Source organism: Chamaea fasciata, unplaced genomic scaffold (genome assembly GCF_029207755.1).
Source record: "Chamaea fasciata isolate MVZ Bird 193981 ecotype frontalis unplaced genomic scaffold, bChaFas1.0.hap1 SCAF_3, whole genome shotgun sequence".
In the NCBI taxonomy this organism is placed as follows: domain Eukaryota; kingdom Metazoa; phylum Chordata; class Aves; order Passeriformes; family Sylviidae; genus Chamaea; species Chamaea fasciata.
The window spans coordinates 67,492,357-67,519,195 of NW_027094088.1; the positions used below are offsets into that span (position 1 = coordinate 67,492,357).

The 26,839-nt window shown below is 39.2% G+C and overlaps 1 long non-coding RNA gene across 1 annotated transcript; it reads right to left on the reverse strand.

Annotated features, from left to right (window-relative positions):
* Window positions 1–893: 893 nt before the first annotated feature.
* Window positions 894–5,030, reverse strand: LOC136287770 (uncharacterized). The gene is made up of 4 exons (XR_010720315.1): window positions 4,626–5,030; window positions 4,411–4,447; window positions 2,770–3,994; window positions 894–2,212 (listed from the first exon to the last, which is right to left on the reverse strand). It is a non-coding gene; the product is annotated as an uncharacterized lncRNA (long non-coding RNA).
* Window positions 5,031–26,839: the final 21,809 nt, after the last annotated feature.

The window sequence follows — 26,839 nt, forward strand, 5'->3', positions numbered from 1 at the left end:
TGGCCCTTTGGCCTGTTGCACCCCCAGCTTAATCTCCGTCTCATTCTCCCAGATTCTACAAGCATCCTGGATTCACCCTGCCAGACCAAAGCCTCATTCTGAAAGGGTGGAAATAGTGGACTAATAAGCAGTTTTGGACTTCTGACTGGGTTTGGGCATATGCTCAATGGGCAGTCTAAAATTAAAGCCAGGAAGGTGTTTTGAGAATATTAGATAATTTCTATTTTTGTTTTAAGGTGATTTTTCACAAATTGATAAATGAATTATGAAATTAAGGTACTTCTCTGAAAACAAGATAATTGTCCTTTAAAACACTTTAGGAATAAAGGCATTTGTTAATTCTATATAAAAAATACCTTTTTATCATTATTTGTAGGGAACTTTGATGTTCCTTAGCTGCCATTCTTGTAAGTGTGAATACACTTCAAAGCCTTAGGATTAAGGCCCTGTTTGTATGGAGGGAAGCAATAAACCAAAGGGCAGAAGTCTTACAATCAGAGAATATGCACATCCCCTTGGAATGTACTATTGTCCAAGAAATTTTCTAAGATACTAAAAGGAGCTTTGTTTGCATTCAGATTTCTTCCTTTTCTTATGCTGTTTGTTTAGAAATGGGTCACTTAGCCTAGCAGATGTTTCCTCGACTCAACATATTTGTGTCACAGATGAAGAAAACTTTTCATCCAACTCCCTTGTTTTAGTAATTATAATAATCCATTTTATTATTTTTACAGCAGACAGCACAATTAGCTCAATATTACTGTTGCTCAACTGTATTACCCACCCCCCCACCACAAATTTTTACTGGTAAACTGCTGTAGGGAATTTCAGTTTTTTCCCTAATAAAAAAATTATAAACTCCCCATGAATGTGCAGTTTCAAACCACCAGAAATTATTCAGGAAACATCACTTAGCTGATTTATGCACCAGAATGTAAATGAGGCCTCCTTTTTTTTTTTTTTTTTTTTTTCCTGCTACCAGTAAAGCTGAGGCATTCACCTCTTTCATTTCACTAAGTTCCCTTTTTCCGGTTGCCATGGAAACCAGGGTGCCAGTCAGGCTGCCGAAGAGGCTGCCATTGCAGGTGCTTTGCAGATACTGTATTAATAAATGGAGAAATAAATAAATAAGACCCCCATTTTCCTCAGAAAGGCAGCAGCAAAAAGCACATCACTTTGCATTTGTGTTGTTGGCATTTGTAATTTGTCTACCGAAACTTTATAGAAAACATTGCCTTAGAAAATAAGCATGAATGTATTTCTTGTACCTGGCAAGCCTGCTGTGTATATTTACAGCCTTCTCCATAGCAATCAACTAAAATATTGAAACAGCACAACCCAGTTGAGTAGAAGAGAATGAATTCTAAAAAGAAAGGGAGAATAAGAGAGTGTGTGTGCACAAGCATGCATCAACTGATTTATTCATGCACATGTTCGGGTAATGTGCCTGCGATTAATAACTTCAGGTCCTATTTGTACAATGATTCTGTTGTTCTGAAGAATTTAAATTAATATAACCTCAATCTAAGAAATTAAAATCAACAAACCAAATAATATTTTTTAGAAAACAAGACCCAGCCTGACTTTTAGCATGAGGAAAGTCAGCTCAGGAAATCACTTGATCAGCCCACCAGGTAATCCCCCATAACCTCAGAAGTCTTCTGACTAGGTTCAGTTAAATCCACCTTGAGTCTTGTGTGCAGTTTTGGGCAACAAAATACAAAAAGATATTAAGCTATTGGAGAGCATCCAAAGGAGGGCCATGAGGATGGTGAAGGGTCTGGAGAGCAAGCCCTAAGAGAAGTGTTTGAACTGACATTTGGTCTCTTCATTCTGGAGGAGAGGAAACTGAGGGGAGATGTCATTACAGACTGCAACTTCCACGTGAGGGGAAGAGGACAGGGAGACACCGATCTCTTCTCTGTGGAGACCAGTGACAGGACCTGAGGAAATGGTCTGAAGCTGTGTCAGGGGAGGGTTGGGTTGGATATTAGGAAAATGTTCTTCACCCAGAGGATGTCTGAGCACTGGAACAGCCACCCCAGAGATGTGGTCACCAAGTCTGGCAGAGTTTAAGAACCGTTTGGACAATGCCCTCAGGCACACACTGTGATTCTTGGGCAGGTGTTGTGCAGTGCCAGGAATTGGACTAAATGGTCCTGATGGGTCCCTTCAAACTTCTCATATTCCATGATTCCATGATTCTGTGGCTCTAAAATTGATAGAAATAGCACAAGCAATTATTGATGTATAATAATTTGCAAACATAAGCAACTGGAAGAGAAATCAGCGCCTCTGAAAAGGAAAGGCAAAGATGCCTCTGTTAACAAATGCATTTGACACTTTTCATTAAGACAAAAATCAAGCTCACAAGTGTCACCTAATTCTTTCCATAAAAAAAATCACACTTTAGTAGATGTAGGAAGGGAAGGGACTGTATAGCTTACCATTGGACCTATATAATATCTTAACTCTTTCCTGTATAGAGAAAGCTCTACATTTATTGATGACTTAGGTGTTCATAACATTTTAATAAAATTTAGACTTATTTTTTTTCTGTCATGGTCCTGATTCCCCTCATATTTCTCAACAAGATTAATGTCAGTGTTAGCCTTCCAAGGAATGAATCATCTGTCAGAGTTCTCCAGACAGACTATTTATCCAACACATAGATTAAAATCAACAGATTTAAGATGTAAAAAGAAAACACCAAACCTGAATGACCCACATTGCAGACCAGTAGAAGTCTGAGGCTTTGCAAATACTTACATTCAAATGAAGATATCCTTGGGTTTCTCCAGTTCTTCTCTGGTGCCTACAACCTAATTATTGTACAAAGCGCCATGGGAAGAATTTCTTTTTGCTGTGCTTATTTCTTATGTGACCTGAACTTGGTGTGGTGATAAGTGTCACGAATCCTAGAAGAAGGCTGGCAACAAGCAGTGTACCCAAGGGTCAATATTCAGTCCAGTCCTGCCAAACACTTTCATTAATGTGGACTGGATCTGGGCTATGGAGTTTGGTGGACACTCTGAATGCTTGTTGATGATACACAACTGGAAGGAGTGACCAGCACCAGAGAGATGCTGCTATACAGACCCCAACAGGCTGGGAAAGTGACCTGACAGGAATTTCTTGAAGCTCAGCATGGAGAACTGAAAAGTCCTGAACCTGAAAAGTAAAAACCCCATGCACCAGTTTATTCTAGCGGCCACCTAATTTTCTGCAGAAAAAGACCTGGGTGTCCTGATGAACACCAAATTAAGATAAGCCACAAACATGCCCTTGTGGCAAAGAAGGCCACAACAATGGTATCCTGGGCTGCATTAGGGAAAGTTTCGCCACCAGAATGAGAGAGGTGATCCTTCCCCTCTCCTAAGTAGTGGAGAGGCCACACCCAGGGTGCTGGGTACAGCTCTGGGCTCCTCAGCGTGCACCAGAGAGCAACTCTTAACAAAAGACCACTAAGATAATGAAGGGACTGGAGCATCTCTCCTAGGAGGAAAGGGTGAGAGAGGAGGGATGGTTCATCCTGAAGGAGAAGACTCAGGAGAGATCATATCATATATATAAATACCAGAAAAGATGGTGCACAGAGCACAGAGCCAGGCTCTTTTCAGAGTACCCAGTGACAGGACCAGAGGCAGTGGGCACAAACTGAAACAGAGGAGGTTCACTCTGAATGTCAGAAAGAACTTTTTTACTGTGAGGATGGCTGAGCCCTGGTGTATCTTGCCTCAAGAGGTGGTACAATCTGCATTGCTGAAGATCTTAAAAATCCACCTAAACATGGTTCTGCTGTCACTAGGCATCCTTGCTTGAAGAGGTGAGTTGAATCAGACGGTCCTTTCCACCACCAACAATTCAGTGATTTTGGGATGCCAAATCATCACCTTTCCCTGAAGAGTTTACCAGTTCAGGCTCCAATCCAGAAAAGTGAAATAGCCATTGCCATTGGAATCCGTGGCACCCAGCATCTCCTTCAAAATCAGGCCTATGAGATGAAATACTGACTGAAAAAAGGTATCTCAAGTTTTCATTGCTAGGATATGGAACATCTTTGTCCTCTTCTATCATTCCACATATCATCAAGTTTATGAAATTGCATCCAGTCATTTTTCTGACTGTTAAATCAGTAAAATTACTGGTTTATGCCTCAATCACTTCTTATCCATTATTATTCCATAAATTCTCCGAGATTTTACTGCACATTCTAGAGGGGAGTAAAGAAATCTTCTCTACTACACTGATGTGAAATGGTTTAAAAACCTACTCCAACTGATGTAAACAAGCGAAGCCATAGCTGAAAAATATTAGCATGTCTCTTTCATGATCTCAGCTTTTTGCTCAGAAAATGAATGGAAATTACAGCAGAAGTTGATTGAAAAACTTCTCTTCCACTTTCATTACCTTCCAGTCTGTTCCAGTTCAAGCACCTGAGACTCCACTGAAAACCATTAGCAGGGAAAGGTAATCAGAGGAAGGTTTGCTGCAAACATTCTTGTTCTTGATATCAGTTCAGGCTTAACGATAGCATATGCATTATATTTTCTTGTCCTGAAAGAGTGGAGGGTGGGGGGAGAGGGGGAAAAAAAAAAAGAAAACAAGCAAAGAAATGCACTTACCTGTATCCCTGGGGCAAAAAGCTGAATTTTGTGCTGACTTAAGAATGAATTGCAAAGAGGCATTGGTGAAGGAAGAAGGAAGGAATGGAGGAAACAACATGAGTTCTGGAGATGGTATGTTCCAGAAAGTGAAGAAAGACTGAGATGGAAGGAAAACTTAAGTTGTGTTTCATGAAGGGTGTCAGCTGAAATTGGGACACTGCAGGGAATTATAGGTGTCTGGGAATTGCAGGGAACTATATGCAGTCCTGTTATATAGGGCTCTGTGTAGGGTCAGGCGGTCCCTTCATCTCTTTCTCTCTCTTTCATTATTCTTGAAACCTCTCAAAGGTGTCCTCTCCTGAATTACAGGATCATAACACTCTTCCCCTCACCATCATTCCCTTTGGAGTCAGCTTCCTTCTCCACAAGTCTGCATCCAGGAACAACAGCTTATTTGGCTTATGAGTTCCTAATTTTTTACATTTGCTCCCTAAGTAATTCATTGACGACTGCTAACACAGCGTAATGAGTTTGATGTACTTCAGCTGTGACCCAGCATGGCTTTTCTCACGCTAATAATATATTTATCAGAAAAAAAATGTTTTAAGAGAATTACTGGTTTTAGCATGGGCTTCTTTAGGAACTTATTGACAGAAATTGAATTTCAGAGTGCTAGTATAACCTGCTTAGCAAAAATAGAGCATATAGAAAAGCAGTGGAAGCTATGGAGGTTTTTTCATCTATAAATTAACTGCACTCTGTAAGTTGTATCCATCCATGGACTTTCTGTTTTCTTATGCCTGACCTGATGTGTTGTTCACTGCATTTAAAGACATCTACAGATGCCTGTGCAGTTGGAGATAGGGCATTTATGAATGTCACATTCCTACAGAACTAGTTGAAAAATGGAATTAACTATCTATAGATAACAGTCTTCTGTAACTACCACCAAGAGAGAACACCACTAGTTGTAAAATACATTCTAAAGCAGTCTTGCATAAACAAATCTCCAGAAGTAATATTTACATTCTAATGACTAAAAAGAAAATTCTGTAAAATCAAATTACAGAAATCAAAATCTTGACCTTGTTATTACTTTTACATAAGACTTTTTTAAAGCTCCGGTTTGGAGCTGCCAGTGGAGGGTTTCTGGAAAAAGCAAACAAACCGTTGCTTCTGTTTTCATTATTTTCATCTCGTTTCAGTCTATAATGTCTTCTGATGCCAAGATCATTCCACAGTATAGTTTGTACAAAAAAAACTCCTTTCTATTAGAGCAATGGGCTCTTATATTTTTAAGTAGGCCAGAACCTATAAAATTTTTACATATAAATGGAAAAATGCTTATATAGGTAAGAGAAATCTAAGCCACATCGTTTTGTACTCTAACCATCTACACCTTAGCAGACAAGATTTGTCAGAGAAGTGTTTTAACTCTGCATGTATCTGAAGTTTCAAAATAGGCTGTTCTTTTTCTCTTTTAGTGACTATAAAAACAGAATGTAAGAATTTTTTGGTTTAGGTTTCCCTTTCTCAGCAATAGGGAGTGAAACTTTTACTGTGTACCCCCCATTTAGGCAAGATGGATTATAGGAATGTCACCCTTACAAAAAACAATGAGCCCCAGCAACATCTAGAAGACAGCTCTGAGCATTCCTGAAACACATTCCTTTTATGATCTACTACTCCCTTTTTAGATGCAAGAAAAACTTGAACATTTAGAGACAGGTAATCGAAACTTTGATTTAATTTAGATTTGGATTCTGTTCGAGTCCATCTGTACTTAATGCAAATGTTAAAAAGTACAGCAACAAATATGGATTGGAACTGGCAACACTCATCTGGGCAAAGCTCCCCTGAAATCAGTGTAAATGTGCCTCAATTAAGTTTCCAGGCTGGAATTTGCTTGGAATTAGAGATCATAAGCATCTGCTGTATATTCTGTAATATTTGTCCATAAGATTTTCTCAAGAGACAATCTGAAATATGTAGCTCATGTCTTAATGAGAAGAGAGGAAAACTTGGTTTTGATTTTTTTTTATGATGGCAAGATCACTGATGTAATAGAGTAAAATGGAAAAAATATAGCAAAGTATTGTGTAATTTAACCTCTTGCTGAGATGGAGCAGAAGATGCCAGAGGCTTTTGGTGGTAGTTACCATGCTGTTTTATTCTCAAGACTTGTTTTCTAAGCCTGGTAGAACTCTGGAAAACAGATGGAAGGGGACAAACCATGGAGTCCTGTGAATTTCCAGGAAACTCTGATTATATAATTTATGCTAGTCATTTCACCAAAGGGCCAATTGCTACTGAAAAACCATAATAATACTGAAGAATCTTCTGAGTAGACAAATGCAGAGCAGATGCTCAAAGGGAGGAAACAGATTTTCAGAAGTGGAGGTGGTTGTGGAGAAGTGAGAGCAGCAGCCACTGTGGGACTAAAGACTGCCCAGCTTCACTGTGACAAGCCTAGAAGCTGTAAGAATTAGCTACAGCAGAGTCCACTATTTTGGAAACTTAAACTTGAGATTTAGCAAGTGGAAAAACACTGGGATATCCACTAGGAAAATGTCTACTCTCTGAGTGAGACCAGTTAAGGAGGAGATACAGCTTTGCCTACCCTCTGAGCCTGACTTGGGTATGGCATCAGCAAAGTCTGTGTTTTTTAGTGGGCATTTCCAAAACCAGCCTCAGGCCTAGTGGAGTAATTCCTGCAGTCCCTGGGAAGTAAGAGGATTCTCCAGAGAAAGCAATGGACTCTACTACACTCATTCTGAATCACCCTCTGGAAAAGTCTTATTTTCCCCAGGGGCTATCAGGAGACATCAGGGACATGTATCTCATTAGCAATCTACAATGGCCTTTCTGAGTGTTTCCCTTGCGTGTTTCCACAAGTCTCTCCTGCTTTGGTAAGTTAACCAGAAACCCTGGGATATATTCACTCCTGCCCTAAGCTGACTGACACCAGCAGGGTTTTCTTCCAGAGAGAAACTCAATCCCAGCACTTCTATTTAGTCCAAATCTGTATTAAGTTTTACTTGTTTGTTTTCATTGCCATGCTTTTTAATTAACTGTGTTCTTAGAAAACAGTGTTTTCCTCCAGTGTTTTCCTTTCCAAAAGAGAGAGGGAGAAGGCCTTCTCCAGAAATATCCAAGCCACTTAGGAGTGGAGTCTTATTGAAAATCAGGCTTCTGAAATAGAAAATAATCCCTCTGCATTCAAAAGGCAGAATGATGTCAGTCACCACACCACTGAAGCTATCCCTGGGCAACTAATATATTCAGGAGCAAATTGAGTCTGATATTTTAATTATAGATCATATCAATTTATTAAAGCTTAATGCTACTTTCCTTGAAGAGGAAGTGGCACCACGACAAAACTGGAATACAGTAATCCCATTTGCTGTGCCTGCCACCTACTTTTACAACCAACCACATAATATATTTTTGGCAACCATTTCCCTAACGTTTGATGCATTTAATATAAATCGTAAATGACTTCAGCATTTCCTGGAAATGCAGAACTGGTGAGCATGGTGCAGCAGATGGAACAGGACCATGAATATCAGTGGGAGTGTCTGCACAGCTTTTCGTACACTTTGGCTTGCACCCATAACGAGACCATATGTTTGGAAAAACCTCTCCATGACTACCTGGGAATCACATGAAACACAACAGAAATGGAAAGCAAAACCTGTCTCTGAGTGCATTTGTGGTATTAGGGTTGGGTACCAGCCCTCTATGTTGTGGTGGCCTGGGAAGTCAGGAATTCACCTCAAAGAAAGCAGGGTGCTGAATTTGACTGTGTACCCAGAACTGAAATCCTGAAAGTGCAATTGAAAGAGCACAGAATCCTTTGGATATTTTGAAGGGAAGTAACAGGGGAAAGTGTATTTTTTCCTTCCATGAACTCAAGTATGAATCCCTTTAACAATCTCTATTGGGAAACAACCCTAATTTATTAAGTCTTTTACCTTGAGCGTGTAACGAAGCAGCAGAGCTTTTCAGGTCCTGCTGCCTTGCCCCCAGAAATATACCTTTTTCTTAATAACAAGTGGACAAAAAAAAACCCAGAAATTAACTTGTAAATGTTTCAGGTACCACCAAATGATTGTCAGGCTCAGAAAGGCATGGAAGACAGGGAAAATCTGCATTGCCATTGCCACTTATTGCACATTATTTGATTTAGTGAATTGTAAATACTTCGATGATTGCTTTCACCTACAGTTAATGCCAAAGGCTTTCAGGCTTTCTTATTTTAACATCTTAAAATTAAAAAATATATTAAGGATCTTGATTTCTTGTGACATTCCAGATGCAGCTGGCTCAAAGATGTCTTTACAATGCTTTTTCTTTTCAATGTTCTGTGTGGGAAAAAATGAAAAGTAAAAAAAAAAAATCTGTAAAGTGAAATACATATCTTTATTTCCTCAACACTGCATATGTAAAACACCTGTCCTTTAGTATGGCATTGTTGCTGTTATTTGTCTCTTATTTACATTTGTTGATCAAAACACACAAATGACAAATATATTACTTTGTACAAGTAACCATGAACTCTAGAGTGGACAGTGAATACAGTTCAGAAAAGGTTTACTACAAAAGTTAATAAGTTAATTGTATCAAGTTAATAATGTGTGTAGGCATGAATTCCAGTTGCACTTGCAGAGTAATTGTTCATCTTGAGGAAAAATCAACTTATCTTTGGTGCCATAAAGCTAAAAAAAAGCACTGTTGAAAATATATTTCCTTGCAAAATTAATTTCAATATCTCTATATTTCAGTACTTATGAAACTACTTTTTTGATCCTGACAACTCTTCTGCAAAAGACTTCTAAGTTTCTACCCTGCTTGCCATATGAAACCAAGGCATAGAGCTGCTGAGAGGAATTGCATGTCTGACTGACAGTCTGTCCTGCTGATAACTTTTGAAATTTTTTCAAAATCACAGAACAGTCTCCAGAGAGCAGACCTCTAGAGGTCATCTGGTCCAAGCCCCCATGCTCAAGCAGGGCCACCCAGAGATGATCTCCCAGGATTATGTACAGATGGCTTTTAAATATCTCTAAGGATGCAGACTCCATCACTTCTCTGGGAAACCTGTGCCAGTGCTCTGTCACTTTTACAGTGAAAAAGCCATTCCTCATCTTCAGAGAAACCTCCTGCATTTCAGTTTGTGCCTATTGTAACTCCATCACACATGTAAGTGGAGAAGTCCACAGGGCTCTTGAAGTTCTGTGAAAGTTACTAGGCAGGAGACAGGATAGCTCAGGTGAGTAAGGGCTGCCACCACATGAACATAAGACCGCTGTTCATATTAGATGGCCAAGCAGGGTGTGCAAAGGTGGCTGCACACACTCACTCTGGCTCCTGTTGTGTAGAAGTACCCCCACAGGCGTCATGAAAAAGTGGACTGGTGCCATGAGATGGTGTCTTAGGGGCCCTAGGACATTCACCTGTAAGGAAAATAATTTCTTCCAGTCCTATGCTCTTAGAAAAAAATGCTTTCTGTGTGCAGCTAAGTCTGCTGCTTGCAGCAGATGACTATTGCAAATAAAATCTTCCTTCTCAGTGGACTTGGAGAACCCAGTCCCACGGGACAAAAACTACCTTCATCTATCGGCAAACTCAGTGTTACCAAAATCTATAGGTATGTATTTATGGACATAAATTCTGCTAAGACAAAGTTCATTTTTCAGTGGAAGGCAAACTTGTAATATAAACATCTTTATTCTTCACTAGAGCGGAAGTTATCTTGTTTTCTTCATGTCTCAACAACTCAAAAGGAAACAACTCCTTTTCCAAGAATTATTACAAATGTTACAGGGCCAGGATCCCTCAGGTAATCATGCAGCAGACAGCCTTCCAGGTCCTGAGAAAGCAAGCAGGCTCTGAGTCTTGGGAATTTGTGTTGTTCTCAGTTCTGATTTGTGCTGGAGTTCACACAGAGGCAATTTTGACAGTTGAGCTGAAGGGAACTTTATTCCTGTTAAAGTTTTATTTCAACACAGCCTTACTCCCTTGGAACTGGACAATGATAATGGGCTAAGGTTGTTTATCTGAGCCCTGACCATCCCATTTCAGGGCTTGTATAAACTGAGAAAGTAGCGTGAGCAGAGGTCTGATATCACTGATTACTATTTGGTAGAAATCAGAAGGAAAGATGTTTGCAATAGCTGAGCAGAGAAGCAAGGAAGGTCCCAGACTGCAAATTTGCCTCAAAAGTAAATAAATACCTGTACTTGTCAGCTGTTTTCCTTGCACCTTTCAATGTTACTGAAGTTTGGACAGTAATCTGTATTCTGTTCCATTTATTATTCAGGCTTCACACTGCAATGTTTCAACACTTTCCATATGCATAGAGAACAGCATGATTATGAGATGTCAGATGCAGTTTTCATTTTCTATCATCCTCTCCCTGAATATTGGCACTCAGGCTGCACAGGCAAGCTGAGACTGCCCCTTTGCTTATTTGACCAAAATAGTACCTTGCTTTTTGCTTAGTGATTAGACCAGAAGGCAAGTTTGTGAGAGTCTCAAGTTTGTGCCCCTGGACCAATGAATAACTACTTATTCAGAAAAGAAATTGAGAGAAAACAACTGGAAATTATTATTGAATAGTTTTATGTGATCAAATGGGTAGCACAGTTATCTGTGCTGTGAAAGAAATTGAGAGATTTTGAACCTGCATGTCTCCAATTCAGAGGAAACGCCTATTGCCATTTTACCGTCTGTTTGGGGCTGGGTTTTATTTTCTGTATTTTAAAGAAAAAAAAAATCTTGATTTTGGAGCAGTGGAGAGTGAGAATATTTTTTTTTTTGAAATCACAGATGATCAGATTCATGGCTCATGGAGACATGAAGTTACTACCCGGGGCCATTAATTGGGCAAACAGAATATCGCTCTATTTCTTAATCTCTTAATCATTCAGTCCAGCTTTCTGTGGAGACAATTTGGTGCTAGTATACACTGATGGACTTTTCAGATGCTTCACTTGGAACATGTAACATGAAAAAAAATTAAATCACATTATATTACTTTCCAGGAAGAAAAGTTTAAGTTTACAGCTACATGCAGTGGAAAAGTCCAGAATTAAGAAAGATTCAACAGTTCAACAAAAACTCTGCTCTTCTGTGGCAAAATCAGTATTAAGGAATCTATTAAATAGGAAGTGTATGTGTTTAGTTAAACATTGGTTCATTCTGTCTTTGGACAACAAAGTGTCCAAGACCAGGCATCTGATGGTCTCCCTGGGAGCCACTGAGGAACACAGGCCAGCACTTCGTTAGTCCTGCTAACAGCATCTCCACACAGATTTAGTGGAGACATCCAGTCTGTGATGAGTATAGCCTAGGGAAATATAGGCCTAGAACTGTCTACTGACTCATTATTAATTCATTGGAATAGTCTGGACCTGTGACCTCTTCACTGAATCTTCCCCCCTCCCTCCCACAACTTTTTCCTGCCTGTGCACATGACAGGAATCCTTCTGAATTTTGCACATTCACAAGCACAGCCACAGTATCTCTCTTCACACTCCTCTTGTCCTGTGCCCCAGAGTCCCTTGCCCAGAGAGATAGCACCCTTTGACAAGACAGAGCCTTCAGGCAAAACCAGCTTTTGTGAGCCCAGCATGCAAACACCATCTTCCAAAATGGATCAGATGTGATTTCATCTGGAAGCGCCTACTGTGTGCGGCTCAATAACAAACCAACAAATGCACGACACAGCAGGCAAAGAAAAAAAAATTAAAAATAAAAAAAGAGTACACTAGATTTTTTTTTCATTATTCTGTTTTTTCCCCTGTTACTTACAGTCACTAAGCAAAAGACTAGCAGATTTAAATTCTGAATAAAAATGAGTAACAAGACAGGTCAGGGGAACAATACATCTGAAGGAAAGGGACTTCCAGAAGCAGACCCAGGGACTTTTTTTGTGTGAGGCCTGGAAGCAGCTAATCTCTGCTGAGTAAAGATAGCCATTCAGCTCAGATCAGTCCACTACACTGCTGGAGGAGGAAAACCAGGGAATCGTTTCATTGTCATTACTGGGGAGCCACCAGATGCTTGGGATTCCATATATTTGGGGGATAAACCTTTCAAAAGCTTCATTGACACTGGGGTATGTCAATAATTCCACGTATTAGTTGCATGCAAATACTACACAATAAGGTATGGAAAGCAAACTGTAATTGGGAATACCAGGGCGAAGGGGGCTCTATCTCCTGACTGAGCCCATTGTTGAACTCCAGGCTGAACCTCCGACCCTTTACTTTGGAGGGACACAATAGGCTTTGATATGAGATGGTGGGAAACAGGCTTGGAGGCTCATTTCACATTCAGCTGCAATTCATCAGCTTGGCTGGGACTTCTAGCAGCTTTAATGACCACTGCAATTGATGGTTAAATCAATTTGTGACGGTGACAGCATGGCTGGCCCCTAGACTGTAACAATTCGGGATTACAACAAGCAGAAAGGGCCCCGTTATTCAGACATGCGTGGTTTCTGCTCAGCTCAGAGTGGGAACAACAGCAGGACAAAGTCTCACAAAAACAAGACCTGGAGAATGCACACATTCACTCCAGTTGACTACACACCACCATGGCTTCTTTGTAGCGTGACGAGGCGGGTAAAAAAAAAAAAAAAAAAAAAAAAAAAAAAAAAAAAAAAAAAAGGCATTGTTACAAATAAAAATATACAGTAAGACAGAAAATACCGATATCTAACTATATCCTTAGGGAAAGTGGCAACCCAAAAAGAATTTCAGCTTTGTTCCTCCAGAGACAAAGTGGGTGGTCTGTCCCCCCTCCACCCTCGACCCCAAAATGTCTTGGTGCTTGCCCCCACAGCAAAACTCAGCCGTGTGTGGATTACGATCGAGCAGGTTTGCGTTTGGCAAGAGGGGCATGGGCAGGGGGGATGGGTGCCAAGGGGATCTCTGACTGTGCGAAGGAAGAACTGCTCCCTCTTCTGTCACCGAAAGATAAATGCACATGCTACGGTTTGTTTTTCATGTTTACATGATTTTAATTACCTCTTACGCCAAAGAGGTATTACAGGGAAAGAAGATGGCCAGAGACCACTCTGGTGGCCTTGCACTTGGCAATTTTGTTACAGGAGATTGGGTTGCTTCGGACCAGGGTCTGCAAGTCCGGTGCTTGCCTGATGACAAGAAAGAAATGCACCTTCAAATCATCTTAGCTCTTCCTTCTCCTGCGTTTTGCTGGTGTAACATGATATTTGCATCCAAAAGATAAGGTGATGTTGAAATCAGACATGAAAATGTATGATTGTGATTCTGCTTTTCAGTACAATATTTTACATAAACTAAAAATTATCAGATGTATATACCTGTGTTGAATTGTAGATATGACCTAATGTGCGTGTGTGATTTAAGTCAAATGACACTTAAAATATGTCAGTTGATTAGGCATAAAGCTATATGTTCTCTGTGTCATGTAAACTGAAACAATGTATTCAGCCCAAATAGAACGGTTATAAAATTAATATATGCTGTAGTGTATCTAAGCATAGATTGATTAAATAAATCAGTATGTTATGCAGTCAGAGAATTAAAATACTTAAAAATTCATATGAGGAAGCTGCTAATGTGAGGATTGCAAATTATGCCAATCAATAACATCGTAATTGTAATTAATTACACGTCTCTGTTTGTGGTTAGGAAGCTATTTGTGTGTATACTAAAGAAACATGTTGAAAATGAACTCTTAAAAAAATGAAAACATGAGACACAGTCCACTGACCTATTACATGCATCCCTTCATTCACACTCTGAGTTGAAGTCTACAATTAATAAGCAACTCTGGCATCTTCCTTACAGAACGTCATGGTCTAAATGTTGCAAAAGAAAGAGCTATTTAGCTCCTTGAAGTAGGTGAATCAATTGGCTGATGTTAGTACCTGAGAATTTGTATCCTGAAACAAAGTACCACATCTTGAAAATGAAAACAGATTTTTTTTTTCTTTAAAAGATCTGTCCAAATATTGAAAAAATATTATTGCTAGCAGTGGAAAGGTCTGGCACTGGGTCCGATTCCTGACAGGAAGAAGGTTGGAAAAAAAAGAAATCATTTGGTTTCTATGGTAACAGTGCTAGTAGAAATAGTTGTGTGAGCATACTGAACGTGCATAAAAGCCTTCCCAAGGGAGGTCAGAGGATTTGAAGAAAGGAAAAAAAAAAAAAAGAAAGAAAGATGGCAGCCACTGCAGAAAGCACGGAGACGTTTTATGCTGAATAAGTGTTTCACATTTGTGATGTGATCAATTACAAAATGCTGTTGCTAAGAGAATATTAGAAAATGTTTAATATCTATCTATTTGTACTCTAACCATGTGTTTGTGCCTCCTTGTTACTATATCAGACAGATGACATATGCAAATTTGCTGCTGCACACATGTACGTGGAAATCAGTGTGTGAATAAATAATACATCATCCTACACAATGGAAATATAATGTGAGACTATAAAAGACTCTTTAATACATGCACTATCATACATAATGCATCACATATGGACAACTCCACTATATCAGATATATTTAATACATCTGTGTACATTTAAACTATAAAATATAATATCAGTCTAAAATATCTGACACACTGATTGTTCTTGAGAAAATCAGCATATGAAGCAACTCATAAGGAGCATCAAGAAGCACCCAGCAATATTTGGGTGTGGGTATTTAATTTTTGCGAATAAATCATTTTAATAACATTTTATTTTATTAGTGATGACCAAAAAGAAGTGCAAGCTCCGCCATTCAGCCTGCTTAGAAAACAGGTGATCGCAGTTCATTGTTTTAAGCTAAAAATGCTCACCAGCCTTTTATTTACATCTGCTTCAACCCTCTCCACTTATTGTTGGTTGCTATAAACTCACTCCACAGGAGATGGATGGCCACAAAGTGAAAACATGACGGAGGCTCCCATGAAGAAGATAAGCTGTTTTGGGAAGTGAAATCCTGCATCCATAACGACAGGGAAACAGGGAGAACTCTCAGTTACACTTAAAAGCTTCATTTTTGCAACCATGAAGGAAAAAAATTTCTGCAATGCCTGGTTTGGAAAATTGTGTGTTGTTTTCATGGATTTTTCGGCATGACATGATGCACTGAAATTTCAAAAGCTTGCTAGGTTACTTTCTGTGGTATGGTAAGAGAGGATTTTCACTCAGAAAAGATGACTACTGAAAGCAGGAAGCAGGAATATCTATACCATTCCTGCATCTTTAAAATTCAAAAGCACCAGCACATTTTCTGGGACCAACACTTGCAGGCATGGAAGTAGCACGTAAGCCTTTTCTTCTTTTTGCTCCCTTCCCACCCCCTCCCATGTGACTACACCTCACCTCACCAAAACCAGCCATCAAAGGGGTCCCAGCAACAGAAAGCAGCTTTCTCCTGAACCAGCCACAGGGCCATCACCATCTTCTCTTCTTCCCTCCATGCAGAAACTGCTGCTCTTCACTGGCAGTGTACAGGGTGTGGCATGGGCACACAGCCAGCAGGGGCCTTGCCCCAGGGACCTCACCAGCACGCTTGGAAGAGTGATAAAAGATGCATTTCAGACATAGCATTTGAGCCGACGTGGGCTCAGCCAGTCTGACGCTGGGTAGAGGCAAGGAGCTGTTCTGTAGGAGAGTGGTGTTTGTGAAAGGTGACTGTGCCCTGGGGAACTCTAACATCAACAGCTTCTGAGCTCATCTGGAAAACCACTACACTGGCTGTACTGGCCCTTTCGAAAATCAGAGACAGCACCACTATCAGATTCAGAGTGAAAGTACAAATTAAGGAAGGTATTTTTCATCTCCCTTGAATGAGGAGTTTGCTGCTCACATTAGAGATATATGGAAATTTAATCATATAATGATCATTCTTCACCCAGCTTCCTAAACTTCTCCTGCTAACCAAAAGCACCTTGTTAGTCATTAATTTTCCTTAATTTCAACTCTGGTTCATACTTCCCTGAAATGTACAATGGTTCCCTGCAGTTCTCAAAGTTGATATTGTGTCTTTCCTTGGAAAATCACACCACACTGGCATCTAACTAGCAAATATCATTGTTATTGCCAGAGCTAAGGATGTGGGAACACCAAAAAAAAAAAAAGCCCACCCACAAACCAAATAAGCTATAAATATTAGGAAATCAAAGTATGACCCAGTCAAAATGGGGCAGAGCCTCTCAGTGTGCTCAGTAAGGACCTTACTGCTGGGTTCTCCAAAGCTGATGATCTAAAAGTATGAAGCTCTAGTATCCAGAAATGTCAGAAAATCAGTAGCCCAAAGGGGTTGAACTCAAGATTCTCTATGTGCTTATTTTATTCCTGCTCTCATCTAGTAGTCTTCCTTTTTTGATAACTGACAGAATTAAAATATGTCCCTTGACTTTCTCACACAACCTCCAGTTCTTTCCAGAAGCCCTAGTGGGCCTGACTCCATTTGCTGCATTCTCCAGGATTTGGGTGTCTTGATGTCTTAATACATTGGTCACTTGCCATCTGGAACTGGACAGTCAAGGTCCAACCATTCTTTTTCTTGTGCCCTGCAATGACTTAGACCTCAGCTGCTGAATCTTATCCCACATTCACAAACACATATCCTGCCCCTCCCTGCACTGCTGAGCAAATTTCGTTTTTGTCTTCTGCTATATGAGTGCTTTCATGTGCAGAGATCCATGAATCTTTACACCAAACCTCCTGTCCTTATTCTGCATGGTGACTTGTCCTCTTGCTTGAATTTGCTATGCAATATAGCAATAACTCTACCTTCCTACTCAGCAAGCTCTCTGAGGGAGGTGTCTTGGATCTGGCTGAAGCTATTCAATGGTACAATTGTACCAATTTATTCTGCTCATGGTATGTCTCTACCAACATCCCCACTTGTCAGTATTGTTTAATCTCTTCATGATAACCTTAGCAGGAATTCCCAGCTTAGAGTCCAGGTCTTAGCAACATGGAGGCAACGCTATTGTGCTTTTGTACTGATGAATTGATATGAATGATTTTAGTATAAATGATGGCCAAACAGTTAAGTCAAGGACTACATAACAATCAAAGTGACAGCTGTTTGAAGTCCAGAAACACAAGGTATCCTTAATTCAACTTCTTGCCCAGGGTTTATATTGTGGAGGTTGATTTATCCATGGCATATCTAGCTTAAAGCTAGTTCAGAAATCACTACATTGCAAATTCTGTGCTTGTAGATTAAACATACCCTAAATCAATGAGTAAAGGTTTTTAATGGAGCATATCTTTCAACATGTGCATAAATTACAAAGGGGAAACAGCTGTCTGAATTAGTTTAATTTGGGTGGGTGGTTGGTTGGTTGATTGTATCATCCTTATAAACCATGACTTCAAATTTAATTCAGTGTTGTACAAACTTTCATCAAACAAGTTGTCTTCTCAGAATCAGTGAGGCAGCATTTGTCTTTGTTAGAAGAAAATGTCAAATTAGGTTTTAAAAATGCATAAACACACAAAAGTAGCAGTACCACATGGTATGACATGTTTTATATATGTTTTGATAGGGGTTTTTATGTTTTTCGGAGAGTACGGGTTTGCCTTATTTCTCTAAAGAATGTCCAACAGAATATCTATTTTCCCAATATTTACAATGCTGTGGTCATTTGTGCTTCTTCATTGGCTGCAATTTTCTAGACATAGACTTTTGTCTTTGCTCCCTTGTAGGCATTCACAAAATTCTCTGTTGTGGTCCCTTTATGGTCTTAAAGGCCCATCGCATCCCTTCAGAAAATTTAACACGTGGCTGCAATGCCCCCATACATGTCTACCTGACTGTCCCCCGTGCCTCAAGCAAAGCTGGCCACCCACACAATCCACCTGGTGAACATGCTCTTTGTCTCATGAGAGCAGCTGCAACTGTGGAATAAGCTCAAAGGGAGGTGTAAGGACAGTAGTGACTTCCTAAAAAAAGTGAGTTTGATTCAAACAACCTGAAATACTCACAAGTTTAGTACATTAGAGTGTTTCTTGTCAGACTCAAATATCATCTAAAAACTTGTCCTCAGCTACTGAATAATCATGTTTATAGGTATATCATATCCCAGGAAGCAAATTACTGGCCAGGTGGATTTTATAGAACCCATACCAAGAGTCTGGGTTTACGGCAGGTGGTCAGAGCAATTACTTGTACCAGCTGACTGTAAAGGGCCCATATCACAATTGAGGCCAACTAGTCTTTCAAACCTGTGTGAAGGAAAATCTCCACTGCATCATCATTAGAGCTATTTACATTATAAAGGAGAGTGTGATAGTCAAAATGAAAAAATTTGTAAAAGATCCAGGTCCAAAAACTTACCTTCTTGCTAAAAGCAATTAATAAAAACATAAAACCATGTGTGCTTTAGATACACTTAGGTCAATCTGTACTGTTATTGAAACAAAAGCTTATGAGGGTTGAACCTTGGAATAAAAATATTCAAGCCCCTACAATAGTGTAGCACATTCACATCCTAGTTGTTGGCCTGTGTGGTGATGGCAGTGTCAGCACTGCATAATTATTTTGGATATTAATGTGGTACATCACTATCTATCTGGTGTCACAACAACGTCTCAGAGGTGTTCTTGCCCTTTCTTAGTGGTTAGTCTCCTCAAAACAATATGCAAAACATGTAAGCATGCATTCCACTAGAGTTGAGACCACAAGCCAAAAAATGTGTAGAAATCACAAGAACTCAGTATCTTAATTTCAGCCTGAGCAATTTACTGAAAAATTACCCATTCACTTATGCCAAACCTCTTCAAAATACTAATTCACAAGCATTTCATCTTATCTGTGTGAGCTGAAATCATTTCATAAACTTCCAAGCAATGAGTCAATATGGAAAAGGAAATAAAGTGAATTCTCAGAATTATCATCTAACTACAGAAACAGCTCTTTTTTTTCTTATTTTTTGAATTACAGCTTACTTTAGAGTTACTGTGAATTACATTAATGCAGGCATAGTATGAGGTTATTATGGCTTTACCATTAAAAAAAAGTTGTTTTCTCTGGGATATTTTCAGATACTTTTACTTGGAATAGTAATTCTATTTTCAAGTAAACAGACTGAATTCAATACACCTGAATACAATAGATGACTTTGCTTCCTGGCATTGGAAAATGAGATGTTCCTTCCCAGAAAACAATATTCATTCCACTTTTTTCAGTTTTCAGACTACTTCTGCTTCACCAAAGTCTTAGGAAATCATTCATGAAAATTAAAATCCACTCTATAGGGATGCTTGCAAGGCTTTTGCCCAGCGCAAGCCAAGGGGTCAGGATTTGGTTCTTTGTGTAAGCCCAAAAAAATCACAGTGGCTTTGAAGTAGCAATGTTTCTGTAGGGAAAATTACATGGTGATTTTGTCACATGCTGTCTCCCATGGTGCTGAAGTGAATAAAAAGTTCTCTTTGCCTGTGGTCATTAGAAATTGTAAATTTTAAATCATAAAAACAACGCCTAACAAATACAGTTCTGCGCTAGCCAAGGAGTACAGAAAATAGTATCTCATTAGCTGTAAATCTTGGCAGAAAAGAGAAACAGAGCCTATGACTCCTAACAACAGCTTCTGTGCAGCAGCCATTAGATCATACTGAAAAGCACAACAGGTCTAAAATTTAGTTGTATGCATGCCTGCATAAACATTTTGGTATTATACGATCATTTAAGTACTCCAAAATCTATGGTTATAGGCTTATGCCAGCCTTTAAAAGATTAGAGGTTGTTTTTTAGACTAATGAATTCCACTTACTTTTATTTTTGAAAACTTTGTTAATGTGCTTTAAAAGGTGTTATTCCCCTATTCAGCTTTCATTGCTTCCATGTTTGGCTTATCTTTGGTATGATAGTGCTAAGTAGGTGCAGCAAATATTTTGTTATGTGAGTAAAACCAAGTTTGAGGCTGGTCTGTGCAACCCCCACATACCTCAACCTAGACACCTGCAAATGCATAAAGGCAGCTTTGTCTGAGTCATTGGATTGCCTAAATCCTGCAAAGCCCTCTCATGACTGAGTGGTGTGGCATGAAAGGACCTTGTGCTTTTTGCGTGGCTGCTTCAAAGAAACATAAACCCAGTGGGCAAACACCCACCCTTCCACGAAACTCACCCCGTGTAATGGGCATCATGCAATACACAGCTCTGATTCGATCTCATGAGCTCCAGAGAGGCACAGATACAATGATGCTACCCTGTTCTGTGCCTCTGGTGAGCACACACATCAATCCTGAGTATTCATCCATCAAGCCTGGATGACTCCTTTTCAGGCTGCAAGACATCTGAACTGAGCACTTAAAGTAAGCTGTCTGAACCTAGCCCTAAAAGGCAAACAGATTGGTGAAAAAAAAATCAGGTTTTGTCTTTGTTCTGTGTTTCTTGAAACTGAATATATGAGAAAATTAAAACCAGACAGGCCAAAAATACAAGGGACACTTATTTTAATAAAATGGAGAAAGCTGAAAATAGCAAGCATGAAACCCACAGTATGAGGTAGCTACCATTTGTTTTGTGTAAAAATACTCTGTCACTTAAAGCTCCAGAAAGTTCTCACCATGAGCTTTCCTGCTCTTTGCTTATGTGGCACTGAGATCTCCTTCAGCTGCTGAAGACATGCTAAATAGCAGTCAAGATCTTCTTTATGAAGTGGTCTAGGCAAGAAAAGGGTGTGTATAATCCTTTATATTCCTGTGTATAATCAAAAAGGTAAAGTATAGGACTTGAGAGAAAACCACCAGAAAACAAGATGTTAAATCTTCTCCAATCCCTGTGTTAGTGGTCTGCATTTGCCATACATCTTCATCTTAACCCATGGAATAACTCCAACTGCTCTCATTTGGGCTGTTAACATTCTGCCTTTTTTTTTTTTTTTTTTTTTTTGGCCGATTGCTCCCACATTTGCCTACTTGGAAAGCCCTGCCGGTGGAATCCACTGGAAAATGAGCAGACAAATAAGAGGGAACAACATGAAGAAACAAAGCCATCTGGGTCACATTTCCCAGAGTAAATCATAGTAAATTCTGACTAAGTCTACCACACCACACAGCTTTACATCAGATTGGAAACTAGCCCAAGTTTTTAAATTTTTATACAGACTCTTCCTTACATATTTTTCTCACAAAACAGTCCTGAATGATCTGCTAATTCCTTGTTACTGTTACCACATATGCAAGCTTTCCTTCCAGAGTGATTAAAGGTCTTTCCTTATCTAAGGGATACCAAAGCAGGGTCATGAACCTTAGCATCTATTCACCAAGATCACACACATATACAGGGTATGGAACTCAAGATAGTTGTTAATTATTTCTTTCTGCCAAGAAATTAAAATAGTCAAGTGCACTTGCTAAAAGAAAAATATAATCTACCCTATAATTAGCTCCTTAAGTAGCATGTTTCAATAAACATGTCCCAGCAAGATGCTTTGCCATCAACATAAAACAATTTAAAACATTTGGAAAAAAGCATATTGAGAAAGAGAATGCAAGAAAGATAATTAAAACCAATTGGGAATGTGGTAGATGTGATTCTGAAAGAACAATAACCTAAAGACAGGAATGGATTCAATTTAATGAGAAGAATCAAACATGTCTGCTGGCTTTATAACAAATGATAGATAAGAGCAATAGCCAAGGTTTGGACTAGGTCATATATTTTATTAAAAACCCATATGGCATGATGATCCACTATGAAAAATAGTGGTGGTAGTTTATTGCTGGGGTTTGTAGACAGGAAGATTTTCACTTAATTGAACATTTTCCATCGTGTTCAGGACAAGTGTTTCTAACAATTTCCTTTTAGCCATTGTTTTGGCATTATAATATTTGATTTTAAAAAAAAGCAGCTCAGTAGAGCTGAAATAATGTAATTTCGTAAGATATGCTACTTGTTGTTTGTTTTAGGATAAGTGATTCTTACCACCTGTTAAACATCAGCATACCTCATACTGGACATTTGGAAAATGTGACTGATAGTCCAATGTCAAGTCCAAACTCAAAGTAGTATCAGATGTGCTACTGTTCTGGGGCAACATGGCAGCAAATGCACTGATTGGATTATAAAGAAGTAATTTTCTTCTTCTTTCATTGGTACCATTGGGAAAATCCATGTTCCCACACTGCATGATGAGGAATGTGCAAGCTGCATGGGTATTAATGAGCATGCATCTGTCCTTCATAGAGAAAGTTCATGGTGCTCTGGGGATGAAACCAAGCAAAGTTTACAGATCAGCAACTTGTCAGCCCCAACATCCAGATGAAATTAAATGCAGATAAAACAAATAGAATGTTTTAAGGAAATGGAAATACCAAGTGCTGGAATTTCCTGGCTATATACGGCTCAATTTATTTCAAGCTCAGTGGACATGGAAAAAGGTATGAGCTCATAGTCCCCATATGGGAAATATGATGTTGGTAAGGGAAGAAAACAGAGTTATAGCCTCTGTTCTAAGGCAACTGCATGATTATCCATGCCAAAGACAAGGAAACAGTCCCAACAAGAATAGCTGGTCAGTTATAGCTTTGAGGAGAACATGAGCAAGAGTATGTATCCAGTAAGCAATATGGATGAGGTTTTCTGGCACTGCTGAGAGGCAGGGAGGAAATTAAGCCGTGTGGAAGCAGGCTGTGCTATGATCCTTGCCCAGGCTGTACATAGTTTTCTAGTATAGAAGTGGGCTATGTGACTTACTGATTTTAGTGTGCAGTGAGGGGTCAATTTGAATTTTAAAAGGGATGAAATATTAAGACAGGAAAATATCAGGTCCATGGGTCTATGACTGCAGCAAGGCAATGTCAGAGAAGGGACTGCTCTAAGTGGTAAATCTGAAGGGACTAAATTTCTGTTATTCACATTCACACCCAAAATTAGTTAATGCTTTTTGCTCTAACCTCTGTGTGGTTCCTCCATCAGTCAAACAGATGGTTCTCTCACAGGATGTGCCTAACACAGCCTCCTAGGTCTGACCTGCAGTGTGGTTTTGAAGAGGACACCCCAGTCGTTCCCACTTGCCATGCTTCGGTTTACATTCCTGCACTCTTCAGCAGCACCCAGGTCAGTTTTCCTTGGATGAGATCGAACTGGAAGGTTGCTTTGCTGGTGCCTCTACCTAATGTCCCCCAGCCACTCACAGGTATTCAAAATATGCTGAAAAGATGTAGCAAACCCCCACAGTGTGAGCATTAGGTCATCAGCCCCCTCTCTGCCACACAGACTCACTAACATAGACACAGATTTCTACCAAAATGATGCTGCAAAGTAATGAGTTGCAACAGTAATGAGCTAGAGAAAACCGTATGGGAGGAAATGGACTATTTTTCCTTCAGAGCAAGGTTTGCGTGGTGCAGAGCAAAAGTATCACATGCTAGACACGAGAAGGAAAATAAGTATTGCATAGCTGTTTCTTAAATGGGCAACTTACACTCTCTGTGCACCGACTGAGGTGGGTGTCTTGGAGAGAAATCACATACATTCTTGTAACTAGAGACTATTTTGAGGCATACACTGACGAGGTCAAATTAAAGTTGCACAGACCACCTTAATTCTGGCATTTCCTAAGTCTCAAGTGTTTGACTTTACAATCTTAATAATGTTCTTTTAACATAGTTTTTGTATGTGTAATAAATTATATGCCCTTCTCACTTTCAGTGTTCTTCTCACCAGTACTGCTGTTGGTCCTCCGGTCCTCCATTATGAAAACAAATATTGGAAATTATTGCTGTTGTTATTGAAACCAGATGTACTGCTCTCAGTGGCATTTATTTGTATAGTGTCAAACTCTGGAACATTCAATTTCAGGGTAGTTATTGAACAAAAATGAGCAATATAACTGCTAGTGAAATGTAAGTACTTGAAAGGCCTAGAAGCTGTCTCTTTCCAGGAAAGTTTATAATTTTCATTTCATATGCAAACATTCCCACAAATGACTGTGCAAAAATGACCCAGTCACATATTTGTATCAGCATAGAGTAATAAAAAGTAAGAGAGGGTCAAGATTAAAGAATCTGGGTCCAAATATGTGAGGTACTAAATCTGCCCTGAAGAACATCCTTCTGCCTCATGGGGGAAGAAAGTGATGCTCATGGTAAACTCAAAAGGATAAATGTAACGCAAAGACCTTATTCTTGCTTCAACTTATTTCAGATCTCAGGTGTAAGGCACCTTGAAGAATAGAATTTCTCCTCATCTACTGCCAAGTGATATGCATGCTTCAGTTTTAGAGGTTTAATCTTTGAACATCAAGAGGTAGGTGAGAAATATTTCATCTTGTCTGTTCTTTGCTGTTACTGTTCATCCTGTTCTCACCAGCAATTAAATACGCTGCTTGGTGGGGGGAAAGGAAAAAAAATGGGAGGTAACCATTAACAAAGCCTTAAAGTAATATCACAGCTTCATATATAAGTAATCAAAAATTAGGATCTTCCAGAACTAAACAGGATACACTGACATCTATTAAGTACTTTCTAAAGGTATTTTAGTACGAACTTTCAGTTCATTATCATCTTACAACTTTCCTACAGGATTCCTACCTGAGTTAATGCACATGGTGTGTCATGTTCTGTGAGTCATCAGGGCTGTGCTGCTAATTAAGCTATGTTAAAAGGTTAATCTGCAACTGTAACTGCAGCCAGGGAATGCTGGTGTCCTGGGTGTGCAATGCAAAAATCTAAAAACTCTGAAAATTAGTCCATGGGCTTTTCAGATTGGATGACTTGTCTTGTAGAGTTTAGGATTTAGGTCACTTAGATGGCAATATCCACAAGCCTGGATATCAGTATGCATTCATCTCAGAGAACTGTCAAGAAAATCCATTTATTAGCAGTTGTCTCCCCCTTATGCACTGTGGTAAGAATGGTGCAGCAAAACCAGTTGAAAGATTAAACGCTGATGGAAGACATGTGGAAAGGTAGATGCTGGGTAACATAATTCCATACTCTGCATGAAGAGCAAAAAACCCTGTTTACTGAGAGGTTTTGCCACTTAAACACTTCTCTTGCATAGGTATTTTTCAGTGTAACTCCCTGTGCAAGTCTCAGGCTCATGCAGCACACTCATCTTCTAAGAATCTGTTGGTTTAAATAAATTATATATAAGAGAAGGCTAAACAAAGCATTACATGTAAAGATAAAAATATTTTCAGTTAAAGTATGTCAGCCATTACTACTAAATTAGTCCCAACTCCATTATTCTTGAAACCTTGAGTTCTTGAACACCTCCTATAGATTTTTACAGACTCTGCTGTTTCTGGCCAGGGCACTGCCAATCAGTCTAATCATCTAATACTTGCCTTAGTTTATCAGCCTTCCCTCTCTTTCAGGAGAGCAAGGGCAACCTATTGATTGACTGATTTTGTTTTCATCCTCTTGACATTACTTGGATTTCTTGCAGCAAAGAACACACTCCCCCCTCAGACACCAATTTGGAATTTAAACAAGACTTCAGAGGGAGACAAGTTCAAAACAGCATAGACTTTTACAGGCAAGCTAATCCCTCAATACTTCTGACAACTGTAGAGAGGAGGCAACATCTGAAACAGGGGACAGCGACCAGTTATTTATTGAAGAAAAATGAATCCATTTCAAAAAGCATTTTACTGTAACCTAAAATATCTGTCTGTTGAAAGATTTGTAGGAAGAAAGGGGGGAAACAGCTTTTTAAGTGCAGCTGTGAGGAAGATAATGCCCTGTTCATCTATAAAGTTTTTGATTTTATTGTGATTAATCAGACTTATTCTGCATATGTAATGTATGTCCAAAAATCACGGTATGGGGGAAACTTTTTAATAAAAAACAGTTATTTTTGTATTTTTTTTTAGTTAATATTGCAAAAGGATACTATTTTTACTGTAATAAGCAACCATGCCAATGGAAAATAGTGAGAAGAAAAAATATATTGTCTGACAGTTGTTGCCATAGTAACAAGCTGAAGTTCAAGGAGAAGTGGAGAATCTGAATTCTGTGGCAAGGTAATGAATTTAGCATCTACAGGAACAGAAATGGATTTTCTGTCACAGCCTGTAAATCAACCACAGGAAACCAACATGCAGGAGAAATTTTGGAATGCTTTATATCTGCTTCAAATGTATGAAAAGTGTATCAAAATTAATTCTCAGGGCTTTGTCTTCCAGAGCCTTGCCTTTCTTTCTGTTCAAACAGACTTAAAAAGAAGCTGGTGTTTGTTATTAAGACAAAGGCAAAAGCCTTGCAATTTTCTCTCTAA